Source organism: Accipiter gentilis, chromosome 8, assembly GCF_929443795.1.
Source record: "Accipiter gentilis chromosome 8, bAccGen1.1, whole genome shotgun sequence".
NCBI lineage: Eukaryota > Metazoa > Chordata > Aves > Accipitriformes > Accipitridae > Astur > Astur gentilis.
In genome coordinates, this window is record NC_064887.1 from 39,415,775 (window position 1) to 39,434,530 (window position 18,756).

At 53.6% G+C, this 18,756-nt stretch overlaps 1 protein-coding gene across 3 annotated transcripts in view; it reads left to right on the forward strand.

Annotated features, from left to right (window-relative positions):
- The first annotated feature begins 3,158 nt into the window (after positions 1–3,158).
- Positions 3,159–18,756, forward strand: part of CSNK1G2 (casein kinase 1 gamma 2) — a 46,356-nt gene continuing 30,758 nt past the window's right edge. For 2 of the 3 annotated variants that reach the window (XM_049807386.1, XM_049807388.1), the window contains exon 1: positions 3,165–3,272. The gene's annotated coding sequence lies outside the window, so the exon portion shown is untranslated. Of the gene's footprint in view, positions 3,273–18,756 lie in introns of all 3 variants that reach the window. The other variant, XM_049807387.1, reaches the window with a different exon arrangement.

An 18,756-nucleotide genomic window follows, 5' to 3' on the forward strand; every position in this document is an offset into this window, starting at 1 on the left:
ATGGATGAAGCTCATCCTCTGTGCTGGGGACGGGTGCAAGAGTGGCATGCTGTGGTTTGTGCTCCTACAGATGCCAGATAAGCATTTACCAAAGGTGCTGCCATTATTCTCATTTTCTAACGAAAGAAAGGGAGAGCAGAGGTGTGGGTGGTGGTGAGAAAGTTGTGTCTCCTGAGCACTGGGGTTGAGGTCTTTTTCCTGGCCTCTTCTTAGCAGTGCAGAGACTTATGGTGGCCCCTTGCAGTTCTGGCTTCTGCCTTCTCCGGTTTATTGCCTGGAAGGAGATCATTATCCCTGGAGTAAACGGGCTGTTTGACAGAAAAGGTGAGTTGAATCACTCTATTTAGCACATAGCTGAACTTATTGCCCTAAATCACCATATTGTGGCTTCATACCCCAGTCCCCCTCCATAGCAGATATTTAATCCTAAAAGCCATTTTCATCACAGCTGCTCTATACGGCATCTGCTAACCTCAATGGCTTCCTTATCTCCAGAAGCCTTGTGCCAGGTACCCCTTCCCAGCCATCAGCATCTCACTTTCACCGGCAGTGGTTCCCTACAGCTGCTCGCTGCTGTGCCAGTGATGTGTTGAGCATGAGGATGAAATGGCTTTTGCTCAAATTCTTGCTCCAGACCCTTAAAATCTGAGCATGAGGCACAGCTTTAAGCTCCTGCTCCAGCTGCTACTCGGGCAGGTCCTTGGCACTTGGGAGCGACGAGTTGTTTGCCTCTGCCACGCTCCCTGCGTGACAGTCGGGGCTTGGCAGGACGGGCCAAGGTTTGTTAGGAATGAGCCTGAAGCGTGGGGGTGGTGGTTGTGCAGCTGAGCTCAGGCCCCCGCCCTGAGGAGCTCTCCAAAAGGTTCAGGGTCTCCAGCATCAGGGTTGGGGCTCTTCACCTGGGAGTGCGTCGGACAGGACGCTGCGAGGGGCCTGGCTTTTTCTTTTGTTTGGTTCTCTATGTGTTTCTGATGCTCTTCGGTTTTCCAGGCCCCAAACGCAAATGTTTCACGGCAGGAAGGTTTCTTCCACCCACCCCCAAGCAGCTCGTTCTTCCATGTGTGATCGAGAGTGCTTCATTTTGTGTTGTCTGCTTGCAAATTAGCCCTAATTAACTCATGCCCACGGGAGGAGGGCAGGGTTCATAGCTGGATGCTTTCCTGATAGAAATTCCCTGGCTTTTCTTGCTAACTTGCCGGTGCTGAGCTGGTTCCATAGCATGAGCTGTACAGGTCTCTGCAGACCGCGCCTGGCACACCGCGTGTTCACCACTGGAGATTTGCCTTGAAATAAAATCAAAACTATTTGCTTTCCCCCTTTCCTGCTCCAGAGGATGGGTTAAATTCTCAAGTCAAATGTCTGAACAACTTGCGTGTTCTCAAAGTGCTTGAAATCGCCTTTTTCTGCAGCACAGGGTGGTAGGATGGTACGAAAAGAAAACGGGAGGATCTCTCTGCTGTCAGGCACTTTGGGGGCAATTTAATTCTCTCCAGTGGCGGGACATGGGTCAGTCCCTCACCGCCCTCCTGAGCCTGTGGGAATGGGATGGCAACATCTACGTGCAGAATAGCTCATTTTATTTTCCTAATTCCCTAAAATCATAGCATTTTCTTCTAGCAACAAACACCTATGAGGAAAAAGTACTTTAGACCAATGCTGGGAGGAAAGTGTTTCCCTGGAACTGGGAGAGAATGAATTCAAGTGGCTGGAAATGCTGAAATGGGTATTTGGTGTGTGGATGGTGACTGAAGACATGATTATCCCCCAAAACAACATAAAGTCATTTGCCCATTGCCTGAAAATATTTTTGGGGTGAATCTGTCCCATGCCATGAAGATGAAAGGAGTGGGATTGTACAGGAGTGCCTCCTCCCTCCAACGTTACCCCGAAAGGCTCCAACAGGGTTGGCTCTTGTGCCACTGAAAGAAAGAAACGATTCTTCTAGCTGTGCCCTCCTCCGCCGAGCGAGTGCGGGGAGAGAATTTTTATGGCCGAATGATTGATCAGAATAATTCCAAGACTGAAGAATGCAAAAGGTTTTTGGAGGTGGCACCAGGGGCTGTGTGCCCGCCTGGCTCCTGTCCCAGCAGTTCCCACCAGCCTGCAGCTCCGTCCCCATTGCTGTCCCCTGCGAGGTGGCAGCTCAGTCTTCTGCTCAGCGCCAGCAGTTTTTCTCAAGGCCGTTGTCCTCAAAAAAGCTTCAATTTCTGTAAAATCCCAGCTGCCGGCTTCCCTCTGCTCCTGCAGGCCGGGGTGGTGTGGGATGGAGGAGGCTGCGGGGTTTTGCCCACCAGTACCACTGCCGCAGCCCCTCTGTGGGACCCTCCAGACCCAGTTCCCCTCTCCAGAGATTGCCCTGCCAGGCCCAAGTGCCCTATAGCGGGGCTGTATGTTCTGTTGGGGCTGTATCCCACGCTGGTGCTGTACTCCAGTGGGGGGCTCAGCCCCCAGTTAGGGCCCGTCCTCTATAACTGGGTCGATGTCCCCCATAGCGGGGCCTGTCCCCTGCAGCAGGGCCGTGCCCTATACTGGGGCCTGTTCCCTGCAGTGGGGCAATACCCCACCCTGAGGACGGTGACCCTATAGAGGATCCCGGCCGCTACAGTGCTGCCATAACCCATACCGGGGGCCACATCCTGCAGCGGGATCCGTCCCCTATAGGAGGCTGTTCCCCTACGGGGCACCCTATAGTGGGACCTGGTCCTTATGGCGGAAGCCGTGCCCTATACCGGCGCCTGCCTCGTACAGGGGGTTGCAGGCAACGTGGGGGACTGGCCCCGCAGCGGAGCTGGGCCCGCACCGCGCCGGGCCGGGCCGGGCCGGGCTGCGCTGCCGTTCGCCGGGCAGCAGGGAGTTAAAGGGAAGCCCCGCCGGTAGCTGCCAAGCGCTGCGCTGCCGTAAAGCGCCCGTCGTCTGCCGCAAAGCCGCCCTCCCGTCGCTCGCTTCAAGCCGCCTATTCTCGAACGCGCTTTACGCCAACGCCGTTGCGCCACCACCCCTCCCGTCGGCTGCGCTTGCGCCGAGCTCCGCCGGGCCTCTCCGCTCCGGAGTTGGTATTCAGGAAGGGCGCTTACGGCGGCGGCTTGGCGGGGGGCGCATGGGTGCGCGGGGAGCCTACGCCGGCGGCGTAGCGTTGTCGCTGGCTGGCCGCTGCCCGCGGAGTGGTGAGGGGAGGCGAGAGGCGGCGTGAGGAGAGCCGGGCCGGGGGCGCCGCCATGGGGAGGCGGCCGCGGGGCAGCGGCAGCGCGGCCCGCCGCTGAGGGCTCGCGGAGGTAACCGGGGCCGAGCCGGGGTCCCTGTTGCTGCGGTTCGCCCCGGCCGGGACCGGGCAGTGCCGGGGAGGCGGCGGCGGCGGCGGCGGCGGCGCGGGGGGGGGCCTCAGGCGGCGCCTCAGGCGGGGGCGGTGGGGGCCGGGCCCGGGGCGCTGGGGAGGGTGTGAGGGCCGGGCAGGGCTCGGAAGGGCGGAGGGGGCTGGGGGGGGGGGGGGGGGGGCAACGGGGCAAGGTAGGTGCTGGGGGGGGAGGCCCGGAATTGGCCGAGGGGAGCTCAGGTGGGGCCCGGGGGTCTGAAGGGGCTGCAGGTCTCGGGCCGGGCCCGGGGGCTGAGGGCCCTGGGCCGCCTCGCTTCGTTTCCTCCCGGCGACGCCTGTTTTGTGGCCCTGGGGAAGGGGTCCGGGTCCACCCGTGATCGCGACCCCCCCTCCCGGGGCCCCTTTGAGGCCGGGTCGGTGGCAGGGACGGGGTCGGGCCTTCCCCGGTTGTGTCCCTCGGCCTGCACCCTGCCCTGGTGGAGCCGGAGCCTCGCAGGATGTTGGCTCCTTTGTATGTAGCTTTCCTCTCTCCAGAGGGGTTGGGAAGTGTTTATTTGGGGAAAGGGACTGTGCTGAATTTGGGTTTTAAAACAGCTTTTTTTTTTTTCTTTAGCAAAGTGGGTGAGGATGAATGTGAGAAACAGGAAAAATACCCTCCCCCTTTTGCCCCTACCAGACAGGAGCTGACTTTAGCTATTCCTAAGGCAGCCAAGAAGAGAGGTTTGCAGATGAGAACCAGCTCTCCTGTGGAGTTGGGCCACCAGAGGCCTGTGGCTCCTGTTTGGTGGCTGGCAGAGGGGAATTGAATGAGGCTCTTGGATCAAATAACGTGAAGTTGTGGGGATGTTTGGGAAGGTGTTTTTTTCTTTTGAGGAATGGTTTGTGGTCTGGGCAGCATGGGGACCTGCCATGATAGGTGTATTTTTGAAGTTAAAAAAACGAAGTTTGCTAAAACTCTTTCAAGTTGCCATGAAATTAGTCCGTTCTAAACAAGCTAAAGGTAACCAGGACCTGGGTCAAACCGCGTGTGGAATGACTGCAGGCATGTGAGTGGTTTGCACCAGTGTGTTTGGAAGTTGCCTCGTTAACTAACCCATTTGTTTTCCTTTTGTACAACAAGTGGTTGGATATCTGGAAATGAATTCTGAGGAGTGTGTAAGTTCATCTGCCAGCTGGACTGTCCTGTCATCCTGCCACATGCAGCATGCCCCTATCTCCCCACTGCCAGCGCAGAGGTTTAAAAATTGGGCCTTATATAACAGATTGGAGAAAACGTTTGGTGTTTGCCAGTGCGTCTGAAAAAGAATTGCTGTAAATTAGGGCAGGAGGCCTCCATGGGGATCCTGTGGAGAGGCCTTCTCTCTCTGTGGCGGGGTAGGCTTGGCTGCTGTGAGGAACTTGCCAAAGATTTGTTGGTTTTGTATTAATTTGGTGCGTTACAGATAGGAATGTTGTTTGGCGATGAATTTATCGCTGCTTAGCACTTTTTGGGCCTCTGGGTGGGTTGTAGTCTTGTGGTGCAGACGAGGACGGTCTAACCCCAATCTGCTGCCTGGCTGGTGGCAGCTTCTCTCAGATGTGTGGTGGTATGCACGCTTGGGGAGCCTCAGTTTGCCCCGGGGGGCGGATTGTCTCCTTTGCTTGTAGAAGATGACTGCCCTCCTGTGTCAGTCTGCCTCTGGATTTGATCTCCTCCTTGTTAGCTTACAAATCTGTAAGGCCTTATAAATCAGTTCTGTAGTTTCTTTGCGAGAACAGCTGCCACTCTGGTTTGCACTTGCATCAAAACGACTGGGGTGCAGTTGGTGGTGGTTTGCAGGGGAGACTGTTCTGTCCGGCAGCTTCTCTGGGTGCACTGAATGGAGCTCTGTGTTCCTGCCCTTGCAGCGTGGTTTGTGTTTGGTTTTCTTGTTGTAGCACTCTTCAGAAGAGCGAGTGAAGAGGAGGAAGTTGGCACTTGCAGTTCAGCAGGTTTCTGGATTCTGCCCTGTGAGTGCTTCTCTCTGCTGGTGTCAGTAGGTAGAGAGGCTTCGCATTGCCTCTTGTTTTGTATTCCGTTTCCGAGCTCCTGTGCAGCCTGAGTGTTGTCAAAACTGTTAATACGGGAGTGACTCAGCGGATCAATGAGAATGACATGAGGGTTGTGCTCATGGACAAACGGTATTTTTCCCCCCACCCCCTCCAGCCCCACTGGGCTGGAAGAGACTGTGTCTGAGAGTGATTGCCAATAAACATCTTGACTGGACTCAGGCCTGATTGTGCTCTGTAGCTTCCTCCCCCCCCCCCCCCCCCCCCCCCCCCGCTGCCACCCCCGCCCCCGTGGTTTTCCTAGCTAGGAGGAGCTCTGATGAGCTGTGCTGGAAAAGCAAACCTTTGCTTTGGCTGGTCCATCCAGGTATGTGCCTAGCCTCCGGTCTGGGAGCGTTACAGCCTGCTAGAAGGACCAGTCCTTGCATGAGCGAGTCTGGGTAGGAAGCTGTTTATCTCTGCTTTTCAGATAGAGGAACTGCAGCACTACAGGCACTAAAGGCTTATCTGAGGTGGTGAGGAAGCTTCGGGTGAGCGGCAACTCCTGCTGTGCTTTGGCTCCTTCCTGGGGGTGTGCAGGAGAAGTACAGACCTCAGGGCTGTGGAAGAGACACTTTCCTTTTGCTCAGCAGGGCTGGTTAATGTGAGATTTGGTTCCAATGTGCAGTGGCCTCGTTTGCCTTGCGCTACTCCTGTGACTTCAGCTGCATCAGGAGTCAAACCCTCTTCCCTCTGCTGAGAGGGGAGAGACTCGGGTGCCAACACAGGAGCTTCCTTCGTGTGCTTACAACGGCTTTTTGCTCAGAGCTTGTGGGCATAGCTCTGCCCACAGCCCTGTAATTGAGCTTTGACTAGGCAGACTCGGCTTGTCTTGGGCGCAGTGAGAAGCTGTGAAACTGAGCCTCCTTCTTCGGGCCCAGCTGTGGCACAGCTTGGAGACTGCCTCGGTTCTGCTGTACCCTGTGAGCTGGGAGGGGAGGAGGGGGAGCAGGTCTTTCAGCAACTCTGGGATTCTGCTGGGGAACAAGTTATCTTCCCGTTAGAAAAGTTGTGTGCTTATAAATAGTTTTGGGGTTTTATTAGAATGGATGTTTATACTTCCTGCTGGCAATCCGTGTCTCCGGTAGGTCCAGCGCTGTAGAGAAGAAGCAGGACTCAGTTGTGAGGAAAGTGTAAAGGTGACTTTCTGCTGGGGCAGCTTAATGAAGAGTATTTGGGCTCTCTGTCTGGCTCCCAGATTCATGCTAGCTGCCCTCCGTCTCCTGGGCAATTCTCCTAAATCCCTGTACAGGCTACAGCCCTTCCTGTTGGACAGCCTCCCCGCCCTCCTTTCCTTGTTATGTTCATGCATTATTCCTAATAACTGGCTTAAAAAGCTTACTGCAGAGCATGCATTGAGCTGAGATATTCCAGGATACCTCCTGGCCTCTCTTTACTACACCATCAGCTGCTGGCAGCTCTCTGGCAGCCAAGGTGAAACACGGGTCTGCTCTTTCAAGGCTTGTCACGACCCGAGGTGCTCAGAGCTGTGATCCCCACCACTTGCGGGTTCCACCAGCCCTGCTGTGATAGGGAGAGGTGGTACAGCACGTGCTGGGTGCAAGTGCACTTGTGTGTAAAACCACAAAAAGTCTGTCTGTCTTCCGCTTGCTGCAATGGTAATGTTGCAGCAGATTGGCGCAGTTGATAAGCACTGAGGTGATCCCATGCTGTGCAGTTTAGGAAGTGGTTCTTCAGGTAAGCTGAAACTTGTAGGTAAGACTTTGCAGGGCATTACAAAATGCTATGTGGAGTAAGATGTTCATGATTTCTTTCACAGCTCACAATAAGGAGAGTTTGCTCCTGGAGTAGAGGAATTCACTTAGTTCTTGGAAGACTTTAAATTGGCTTCTTTGCTTCCAAAAAGATGATGGACAGAAGTTTACTGTGTGTCCAGGAACTTTTCCCAGTGCCTGTGAAGTCTGTATTCTTCTGCTGGGAGGTTAGTGACAGTTGCATTTTCCAAGAAATACCCTGCTGACATCTGCCTTCTCCACTGCAGTCAGACCTGTGTCGCTTAGAAAGTTGCAGCTTAAACATTTTCACTTGCAGGAAATGAAGGTCTCGATGTCTTGAGTCTAGTTCACCTGTGACAGTAAAACCAAGTGCTCTCATTATCTTTTCTCCTGAAAAGACTTGCACTAAGACGGTGATGTGAGGGAAGCCTGGACTCCTGTCCTGCAAGGTCTGGAGGAGCTGAGCCTCAGGCCTGGGAAGGGTTCCCTGTGCTGCAGGCTTCCTCTCCAGTGTCAGATGTTAGGCAGCAGAATACAGCCCCACTGCTGTCTGGTGGGGTCGGTGCTTTGAAAAAGAGCTGGGAAGTGCTGCGTTTAGTTTAGTGTCTGTGGGGCAGAGGTGGAAGAAAGTTGAACACAAGACCAGTAATTGGGATGAGCCAAGACACTGTTGGAGCTGGGTCTTGGAAATAAGGTGCTCATTGGCTCCCAGGGTGTTTGAGACACTTTGATTCTGGAGGAAAGAAGCGTTAATTTTTTTAATCATTCATTTTTACATGTCCACCAACCAAAGAATGTCCTGTAGCTCTTTGTTATTTAACGTTATGTAATGTTTTTTAATGAGGGAGGCCTGGCTTTTGCTTTCCAAATGGTGAATTAGACAGTTGGCAGGTGATGCACAGGCTTTGTCAGCCTGAGAGGGATGTTCTTAAGTTAATAAACATGGGTTAAGGTTGGTCTTGAACTTGGATTTTGTGAAGCTTTCCTTTGGAAGTGCTTTGCAGCCCCGCAGGTCTGCAGCTCAGCAGAGCTGCAGAGGAGAAGAGGTGCCGGGAGGGGTTCGTGGGTACCCTGGGAGCACGTCCATGTCTCTGGGGATTCATTCCCCTTCCCAATCTGGAAGCTGGAAAGTCTTGCTAAGAGCAGCTATTGCCTGGGTGCGGGGGGCTGAACGTTGGGCTCTGAAAGGTCAGTGGTAATCCAATTTAAAACCAAAATGGAGGTGTAATGGGTTTGTGCTACTCGGAAGGTCCAGTCTTACAGAGTCTTGTTGTTGCCTGATGTTTTCAGGTAGCAAATCTCACTGCTTTTTGCTTTTGAGATAGCACTGAGGTATAAACCACAAAGCAAGGAAACACTTTTTCCTTTTTTTAGCATGGACTATTGGCAGTGATGAAGTTTGTACTCTCTGCCTGGTTTCCCCAGTTTGATGTAGGGAGAGGATGGTGCTTTCCAGTGCCTCCTGTGCTGTATGTGTGGGCGAGGGGCAGGCTAAGGCTCTCCTGGAATCCCCCAACCCCAACTATGCCAATTCCTAACTTATCCCGAAGGCAATGCAGGTTTGAGTTGAAGCCTGGCTTTTGTGTTTCCAAGTGCAGAGAATATTAAGGACACAACTTAGAACAACTGCTGAAGTGGAGGTATGGCCTGTATCTTGGAAGGGACTGCTCGCAGCTGGTAGCTGAGGAGCAGCAGTTGCCTCTGGTGGGTGTGGGGTCAGTGTGCCATGGGACGACGAGGCACCGGTGTTGGTGCTGACAGGTACAGACTAGTCTCTGCCTTGAGCCTTGGGAATTCCTGCATAAACTTGCTTGCTGGAGCTCGTTGCTCAGTGGGCTTTGGCAGTTGGGGAAGAAAGAGGAAGTGCTTGGAGTGATGGAGCTTTAACATTTCCTCCAGGGTAACTTGCAGCTGATTTTAAACCCATGCTGTTTTTGTAGGGGTTTCTGCCCCATCAGGGGATCCTGAGAAGAGATTGTCAGAGTCCCTGGCAGATTCTCCAGCCTGAAGTAGTAGGTGTTTCGGTGCAGGGAAGGGAGTAGAGATTGGAATTCCAGCACAGCAGACTGTCGCGGCTCTCCATCTCGCGCGATAGCAGGGGCTGTTGCCAGGGAGCAGCTCTCCACCGCTCAGGCCTGCTGCTTGGAGCAGGGGGAGCTGAGGAAGGTGCTTCTCAGGCTTACCAGGCACCAAGTTCAGGAAAGTGAGAGGGAAGCTCAGTTAACACACTGTGCTGAATTTAGCTGGATATAGAATAAACACTGTGAATGTGAGTTACAGTGCAGTATGCTGTTCAGGCACACCTGTGCTGTGTTGCAGTAACCCTTCCCTAGCTAAAGCTCTCTGGGTAAATCTCTTGTGGCATTTTGCCATGGAGAAATGGTGGGCAGACCCCTTGTGTTGGAGCAAACGCTGGTTTCAGGTGGTTTTTGGCAGGGGCTCCTTTGCCTCAGCTGTGAGGCGCAGACGCAGGCCTGCCTTCAGCAGGAGGTGTGTGAGCAGCATGGTGATGTAGCAGCCCCGTCTGCCGATGGGCTTGGCTCAGCAGTGACAGGGTGTCGCAGGGCTGCTTTGGGGTGAGGTGAGGCCAGCTCTGCAGGGGCTCTGGCTGCTCGGGGCTGGCTGCAGAGTCACGACAGGAGCTCTGCTCCCCAGTTCAGTGTGGAAAATGCCCACAGCGTCCCAGAGCCCGGGTGCAGCTATGCTTCAGGTGTACTGACCTCACTGCATTATTTTTTTTTTCTCCTCGCTCTTCCTTCTCCTATTTATTGTACTGACTCTCTCTTGACTTCTTGGGCTCCTACCTTGCTGAGATATTTTCTTGCAAGAGCTAGCACGTCTGTCAGGGAGCTGAGCTGTCTGCATAGCAGGAACAGCCTAGAGCATCTTCTGCACCGGAGAGATCAGTTTGCCAGGCACAGCTGGATGGAAAGGTGGGCACCTTTGAGAATGGAGGTGGTGCAGCCAGAGGGGGAAGGACAACATGTGCAGATGCCCTCACTGCAGTCTGGATGGCATCTGTGGTTCCCAGCAGGTCTTCTCTAATGTCTCTCTGAGTATATAAGCACAGACCTGGAAATGAGACTCAAAATAATCCTGTGCACAGCGCAGAGGATACGCTGCAGCGGGCTTGGCTCACAGCAGACACCCAAGGTGTGATAATGCATGAGCAGGGGACAGTTCCTGCTGCTGGTTGTGGTCCTGGTGGGGGACTTGTAGAGCCTGAAAGCTGACTTCTCCTGGGAGAAGAGTGTAACACTCTGTGCTTTGCTCCTATTTTTGTTCAGAGCCAGAAATCAAAGTTCAGAGTGGTGCTTTTCCAGCCAGAATCATTTAAAGGCACTTGCTGTTGTTTCAGGGCCAATATTTAACTTGTGCCTGTGATGAGGAATGCCTGTTAGACTCTAAATATTTGCCTTAAGGAAGAAGTTTGAAGGAAGAATGTCCGCTGCTGTGGGGGGGAAGCAGGGGGGATTTCAGGAAGCGAGTTTAAGTCTCTGAATTTACAGGTCTGTGTAAAACAGCCTGTGTTCCCCTTCTGGCACAGCTCTGGCAGGTACTGAGGCTGCTCTGGCTGAGCTGCAGCGCAGGAGCGGCTGGGAGGAAATGTTTGTGTGCTCCGGCGGCTGGAGCAGGCGGCAGCGCAGGGTGTGTCTGCTCGCACAGCCCCAGTCCTGTGCTCCCTCTGCCAAGGGGGATTTAAAGGCACAGGTTTGGAGCTGCTTTCCAGCTGGGGCTGGTGTGGGCAGGCAGGCTGAAGCCTGTGTAAACTTCTCGATAAAAGCAGCTTATCGGAAAAGAAATGCTCTGCTGCTTTTGCTTTCTCTATGGTCTTTGGTGGCAAGAGTGCATTAGCTGTGAAATCCTCTGCAGTGGATCCTGCTAATGGCAGGATTTCCCATGCCCTGGACCTGCCTGATTTGCTGCTTGTGGCTTCTGCTGTCTTCTCTCACCATTCTGTGTGATCCTTCTCGCAGTGTGCCACACACACCATCACACGGCCTCCAGTAAGCCTGTAAGGTTGGCTGCTGCTGCTGGTCAGCGTTGAGCTTGTCCCACGTTTCTGGGCAGAGAGCGGCTGTGTGGAGCCTGGTGCTGGGGTGCTGGCGGTGTACGTCAAAATTCAGGTCAGGTTATACTGGCATCTCTGCAGCCTGTATGGGCTGGTTGCGCGTGAAGACAGGGCAGTGGAGGGGAGCCTGGTCCTCTGTTCCCAGCTCCTTTGGCAGCCTTAGGCAGGTCAGGCAGCCCCTCTCTGCAGGCAGGGCAAGTTAGTAATTTTGGGTCTGGATGTGAAGTCTGGGCTTCCTTAGCTACATGGTTACCCTGGGCCCCAACTTCTCATGCTTTGTGCTCTTGATTGGATGCTTTTGGCCATGCTTGACTATTTTATGCTTAGATACAGAAATTCAAACATGCTTTCTCTTGAAGCAAAATCAAAGGCACGCAGCTGTTTGCAAGCCAGCCCAAGGGGAAGGCTTTGCCTGGGCTCCTGTGTGCAGAGTTCAGGCCAGCTCTGAAAGGTTGAGAGCTTCTTCCTTCCAGTGTAGCAAAGAGCTTGCAGGCAGCCCTCAATCCCAGCCTGAAGCCATGCTAAAGAGAGCCAAGTCCAACTAGAGTATGGCTCTGGCTTTTAGTGATGGGTTTGGTGCTGTGGAAACAAAGGCTTTTGTTAGAGCGAGTTGGAGCCCCATCTAGCTCAGAGGGTGGTGTGGTGCTGGAGTTTGGAGGGGATTGGGGTCTGCATAGGAAGATGGCAAACTGATTTCCCCCTCCATTTGCATATTCTGCAGGCACCTGGTACCATCTGTGATGGTGGTGATAACTCAGTGGTGACAACTGAGCTGTGTCTGTTCAACCCAAGGGCTCTGGCAGTGTCTGCACTGCAGCTCAGAGCCCCTCCATGGTTGTATTCCCAGTTTGAAGGCTGTAGAGGGGCTCACGTTCCAGAGCGTGGCTGGCAGCCCCTCTGAGCACACACCCATGGGGCTGGCTGTGGGTGGGCACCCAACAGCGCTGTGCAGCTGTGGGAAGTCTTGGCCCGTTTTCATAATGAGTGTTGATGGGTTTAGGCCCACATATTGGCTGCATAATGAATGAGGGAGCCAGGGGAGCTGGGCCCTGTCTGCAGGGACTGGAAGAGGTGATGGGAACTAGAAACATGAGTAATTAACTCAAAAAAAGAAAAGGTTTGTGTTTTGGATGGAAATGTGTACTAGAGAAGGGTGGACGTGTGTTGGCTGGGGTTTCTGGGACAAATTGGAGAAGTCAGAGCCCAGAAATGAGAGAGAAGGGACAGTTGGTTCGTGCATATAATGTTCCAGGTATTAATAGCAGCAAGATGAAATGGGTCCTTCTGGGGGGTGAATCCTGCATGTTCCTTAATGTGCATGATCCCTCTGGCTTTATGAGCTAAGCACTTTAGGTAGGGCCCAGAGAAGCAAGTCTTGAGCAGGTACAGTAAAGGGAGGAACCAGTGAGGTCACAGTAGATCTGCCTGTTTGAGAGAGTAGTCTTTTGGATGAACCCCTCAAAAAGTTTCCTTTCTCAATCCACAGCAACTCTGTAGCCACCTTTTTGGCTGTAGCCGCTCCTGTGGTGTTCCTGTTGGTCCCGGCCTTCTGATCCCATGCAAAATACACACAGGTGGGGAATAAGGGAAGATGAGAAACAACCTTTGGAACATGCCTTTCTGATGTGGAGGTTGGTGGCAAACCAGACTGAGTCCTTAAGCCACAAAGCTGTCATGGTGCTTAATAAAGGGTTGTGAGTCTGATCCTCAATGTGAGGGGTGGAGGAGTGAAAAGATCCTAAACAGTTTGTGGCATGACCAGGAATGGCATGTAGGTCTCCAGCTGCTCTGTTCTGAAGCTTATCCCTCTATGCAAGCCAGCAGACCTGGGTATTTGTCTACATCTTAGGAATTTGTCCTAGTTAGTCTCCAGTTAGTTGGGAATTGCCCTTCTATACCCACCCTTTTCTTCTCTGAGATCATGGGTGCTTTGCTTCCCTGTCTAAAATAAGAAGGTTGCTTCTGTACCTTCAAGAGGTTGTAAGGAAAAATGTGTAATGGATTGAGCTTCTTGGTCTTGTAATAGAGGAGGTGGGAAGATAAATGCCTCATGGATCACTCCTTGCTTCTCTGAAGATGCTGCTGATGCTTGCACATAAGCTGATGGGTATTGTCATGCCACAGAGCATCCCTCTGCCCCAGTTACTCTGCAGGAAAGATTAATTGCACAGTGCTACTCTTTCTTCCCCATGGTCTGGGCTGTGGGTCCTGGCTATGGTCCTGAAAGGCTGTCCCAGTTGGGTGACTGTCCCAGTTGGGGTGGAGAGCTGGGAGCAGTGTATGTAAGCCAGGACGGCAGCGAGCCAGCTCCTGTGTGACTATGCAGTAGGGAAGTGATTCTGGCATCTCAACACAAGGAGTTTGACAGCTCTTTGGGGAGAGGTTTCCCTGTGAAACACCCCTGGAAGCTTTCCCTTACCTCTGGCTCTTCTTCTCCCCTCTCCCCTTCCTCCTCCCCCCCCCCCCCCCCCCCCAATTTTTCAGGTTTGGCAGTCATTTGAGAGGAAATGTGTGGGGCTTCGAGCACCCTGGGGAAGAAGGCAGAGGGGGAAATGGTGTTTGCTTGAATGTGGGACAGCTCAGCTTGGCAGAGTTGCAGCTCTGCAACCCAGAAATGGAAACAGCCCTTGTCACCAGTGGGAATGACACCCGCCTCCGCCTACCCTGTGCTGGGGCTCTCCAGGGTGAAGGGCCTGCTCTGGAGTGAAGTGACTGGGCTGGGACAGAGCAGAGCTGGTATTGTTCCCCCATTCTGTGTGACCCTAGGGGAGTTGGGGAAGTTGCAATTAGCTGTAGTTTGGTGCTTGAAGAGATAACTGGATCCAGGCACCCTTTTTTCCCCTGCCTTGTCTTGCAAAAGGCTACCCCGGATCTGCTGGTGCAGCTGCTTCCTAACCTGGTTCTGTCAAGAAGATATGGGTTAAGGGGGAAAAAAAAATCCTACTATTAGAAGTGCTTATGCCAACCCAGATCCTGCTAACAGAAAAGGGTTTGGTAGTGATACACATGACAGGAGGCCAAGCAGATCTCTGCAGAGTGACAGTCCCCAGATGGGCCAAGGAGTGGGGGAACCCTGCTGTCACACGCATCTCGCTGTTGCAGTGCACAAGCCTTTGGCAGCCAGGCTGGATATACGTTTTGAATCTGCTGAGTTGGAGCGGCTCATTAGTAACCCCTTCTGGAAACCCCTTCTAGCTGAAGGCCCCAAAGTGCTCAACTTGCTCCCATTTCCTGCAGGATGAGTAACTGTCCCAGATCTTGGAGGTGGGAGATGAAACAGGCTGTGGTTTTTGTTCTTCCAGTGCTGCGTGGCTCTCATCTCTCCCACTTCCTCCCCTGCCCTGTTCCTCAAGCAGAGTTGGGAAAAAGCTCTGTTATTTGAGGTACTGGGCAAATCTGTATTACAGCATTCAGCCATGAGAAGTGTTGATGAAGACGACTGGGAAAAACTGTCTGGTTTTGCAAAGCCACCCAGATGGGCTTTGCACTCTCCTGGCAGGAGCTGGTTGCTTTGCAGCACAGAGTTCCCAGCCCTGTCCCTCATGGGGGCAGCAGGGCTGCCCTGAGCTGCCTGGCCGATGGCCAGCATCTTCTCCTCCTGGCTTAGGCTGCACTGCTGAGCTTTCGGATCGCCTGTGAGTTCTCCCAGTGCCTCCCTGGCTCTACACTGTTTTCTGGGTGGTGTAGCACAGCTCACCTTCCCTTCCCAGTCGTCAGGGATGGGAGCTTCTCCTTTCCCCCACTGCTACCTGGTGAGAGCCCTGGAATGGCAGAGTAGGGGAGGAAGCAGGAGATAAATGCCTGCTGGTGTCCCTCTGTATCCTCTGGACAGAAGGTCATGACTTTTAAGAGGTGGTGGCTGCCCAGGGTAGCACTGGTGAGGAGGAGGAGGGAAGCGCTGGCTGCAGGTGTCTGTTCCACCCACCTACTAGAAATGCAAACCAGGAGACAAATCTGAAACCAATCTGGCAATTGCTGCAGCCAGGCCTCTGACCTGTTCCTAGTGCCGAGTGGGTACTGCTGCGTGAGGCTGGGTTACTGCCCTGGCCTGGAGAAGGTACCTGTGGTCAGGGCCACCTTCTGTGCAGGTGACCTTAGAGGGCACAGCAGCCTCCAGGGACCAGGCCTTTCTCCCTCTTTTGCCACTGCTTTCTGCGTGACGTTAGGCAGTTATGTGCCTCGGTTCCCTCTTCTGTAATGACACTTCTTTGGTGAAGTACTTTGAGCCAGCTGCTGAAAGGAGTAGTGTAAGAGCCAGGGGGCATTTATCATTTGCATCAGCTGTCTGGAAGGCCCCTGGATCTTGTGGCTAGGGACATCGGGATGATAAGATGGCTAATGCTGCTGCTCGGATTCTTGCCCAGCTTGCTGGGAGGGAAAGAGCTATGTCCCCAGCCCCTGGAGCCATATGGCATGGATGCCAGTGCAGGGTAGTGGATGGGCTCTCTTCTGGGGTGTCCCACCTGGCATGACAGATGTGGTCAGGGGTGTCAAGTACAAACTTTGAAATGGCAGTGTCCATACCTGGTATCACCTAGAGATCCCTGGTGGCCTGGACTCTGGTGGGACAGAGTGGGTAACAAGAGAGGGGGTTTTCTTATGCATGGCTGCTTGGAAAGCTGTAGTTCAGAGAAAAGAAGTCCACTGTGGACTTCAGTGTGACTCTGGTTTGGGCAGCAGGGATGTCCTGCCCTCCAGAAATGGTGGCTTCCATCTTTGGAGGGCAGGAGAAGAGTAAGCATCACCTGCTGTCAGAGCAGGTTTGCACCCTGGCACATAAATTGTCAGGCTGGTGCAATATGCTGATGATGGTCCTGGGGCTCCTTGTCTGTCCTGCTCTGGGGCAGGCTCCAAGGGCACAGCCCCTGTGGGGTGCCAGGAGCTCCTGCTTCCTGTGCCTTGCACACAAGGAGGCCGTGCAGATGGCAAGCAGAGGGATTGCTTTTGCTCATTCTGTGACTGCTTAGGGGCTGCAGGGAAAGAAAATGGAAGCACTGAGAGCTAGGGTTCTGCTAAACTTTGATTTCCCGCTCGCTGGAAGTTGGGAACTAGCGGGGATGCTCTGGGTTGTTTGATGATGCTGAGCCAGCTCCAGCCAGCTTCAAGCCATTTGTGTTGTGGGGAGACCTGTGGTGTGAGTGTCTGAGGGCAGCAGTCTGTTCCCAGTCTCCTGTTCCTGAGGTCATCTGGGATCCCATCCGAAGGCTGTGGGGAGGAAAAAGTGCCGAGTACATTGCTCTGGTGTCCCGCTCCCTGGGGAGGAGAGTGCCTGGCTCACCCGTGTTGGTGTTCAGTCAAGTTCCTCTGTGGGAAGGAAATCTCCTCCAGGTGGATGAAAGGTTTTGAGACTGTCACCCAGCTTGGGCTTGGGGGAGGAAAGGAAGGGAAGGGAGACACATGCATCCAGGAATTTGCTTTTGTTATAGGAAAGGGATTGGGAAATATCCCTTATGCTTTGGAGAACAGATGTTGAGCCTCTCATCCTAGCTACAGCTGATCCCTTGCAATGCCGGAAGGAAGCACATGCGGGATTCAAGGCTGCGGGATCTCTGAGGACGTCCTCGAAAGGGTTGCATTCTTCCTCTGCTCTTGAATGTCTCCCACCACTTGACAGCACTCCCTCTGAGACAGTGCTTGGATGGCTGCATCTTCCCGTGTCCTCTGCTCCCCTTCTGCTGCTGCCTGGCTCATGGGACACAGCTGTGGTTTGTGCTCTGTAAGCAGAGCTGTGAGGAGCTCTCCCACAGTGCACGGGGGGAGGTCTCGCCCCACCGTCTGGTTGGACCCTCTGACTCATGCACACCAAAACACCTCTGCTTGGGCTTTCTCTGGAGCCTCATCCTGCTGTGATGAGGCATGGATCATTCTGTGGGCATCATCCCCCTCGAACAATGCCCACAACACCAGCTTGGTGGCTCCTGCGGAAGAGGAGGGTGGATGAGAGGCAGGGACTGGCAGCAGGAGAGCAGCTCACCCGCAGACTGGCAGTGTGGGAAAGCTGTGCTGTGCTTTGCCAGGGAGTCTGTCTCCAGGCTGTTGTACAGAGCAGTCCATAACCTGGGGTGACTTGGGGCTGCAGGGGTGCCACCTTCCTTGGTGCCTGGTTGAGAACTGCTCTCTATCTCTCTATCCATGGGAATTGATAAAGGAGCTGTGTTGCCATCAAGCGGGGAGCTGTTGTATCATTCACCAGCTGCACTGGTGGGTGTGGGTCTGGGGCTGCCTGCCATGGGCAGGGGGTTGCTCTGCAGTTTGCTGACAAGGGGTGAAGGCGGCACAGCAGCCCCTCCTCAGTCGTGTGGGGTTTTCACTCCCTGGTCAGGGGCCTGTGGTTACATAAATAGGAGGAAGGTTTTGCTGTAGGTCTTTCTTAGTGGGCCGTAGCGGAGGCTGTGGACCCTGCTCTGCCTTCAGTGGAGTGGAGAGAAATGATGGTGCCGTGCACAGCATCATGTGCATGACGAGGCTTTATTGATGGACTGGCCTTGTGGTGATGCTTGGGCTGTCCCAGGGCTGGGAGAGCCAGATGCCTTCCCATCTCCCTGCTTTGGTGGGAAGAAGTGATTTCACAGATTGGGATTCAGAGATCTCCAGGAGTTTGCTGTTTCAACTGCCTGACTTCACACTAACATTTAAATACACGTGTGCTCTTGTGCGCAACTGCAGATTTGGGGGAGAGAGGGGAAAACCCCGAAGTTTATTAACAGCAAGCAGTACAAAGCGGCCCTGATGCCAGGCTGGGAAATAAGCCCATCACAGTGGGGTGGGAAATGGATGGTCGCTTGCCAAAACATCTGCTCTCCTGCTCTGGTGAGGTGTGTTAACAGTGCTGGCTCTGTACCATTCTCTGTGGGTCACTGTGGATGCGGGCTCCAGAAGGCGACAAGCAGGTGGGCTCAGGACCAGCTCTTGGGTGGGCACATCGTGGCCTCTCAGCTGCTGCAGTGTTTCCCCTCTCTGCTTTGCTGGGCCATTGGCATGCTCCTCTGATGTTTCCTCTCCTGCTGCTGCCTGCTTTTTGTACCTGCTGTTCCTCTGGGTTTGCTGATGAAGTCCTCTTGCAGCAGGTTGTCCCTAAACCTTTTCCTTTTGCTGGGCAGGTTCTACAGCCTCTGCCCAGTGGCCTGGCGGGAGGCAGGGCAGCTCTCCACTGCCGGCTGTTGCTGCAAAGCAAAGGTGCAGCACGGCTCTGGCTGCAGTGGAGGCGGGGAGAAGAGCTTTCCTCTGTTCTGTCTGTGAAACTGATGGCAACTCTTCTTTCACATCCATTCCTGTGTACACTGCCGGATGTGCATTAAGATCCCTTATCAAGAGAAAGGCGAGCAGCACTTTATCTTGTTTTTATGAAAAGTGTTAGCTTTTGAGGGCATAGGAGTATTCAGGGACAGGGCTGGGGAAGTAGTGTGCTGGTGGAGATGGTCTTAACCTTATTTTGGGGCTGCAGCAGCACAGGAGGAGGTGTTCTAGCCTCAGATGTGAGATGTGAAATGGAAGCAGTTGTTCCAAGCTGCGGGGTGAAAATTATCTGTTTGTCTAGAAGCTTTTTTTTTTTTTTTTTTTTTTTTGCCACT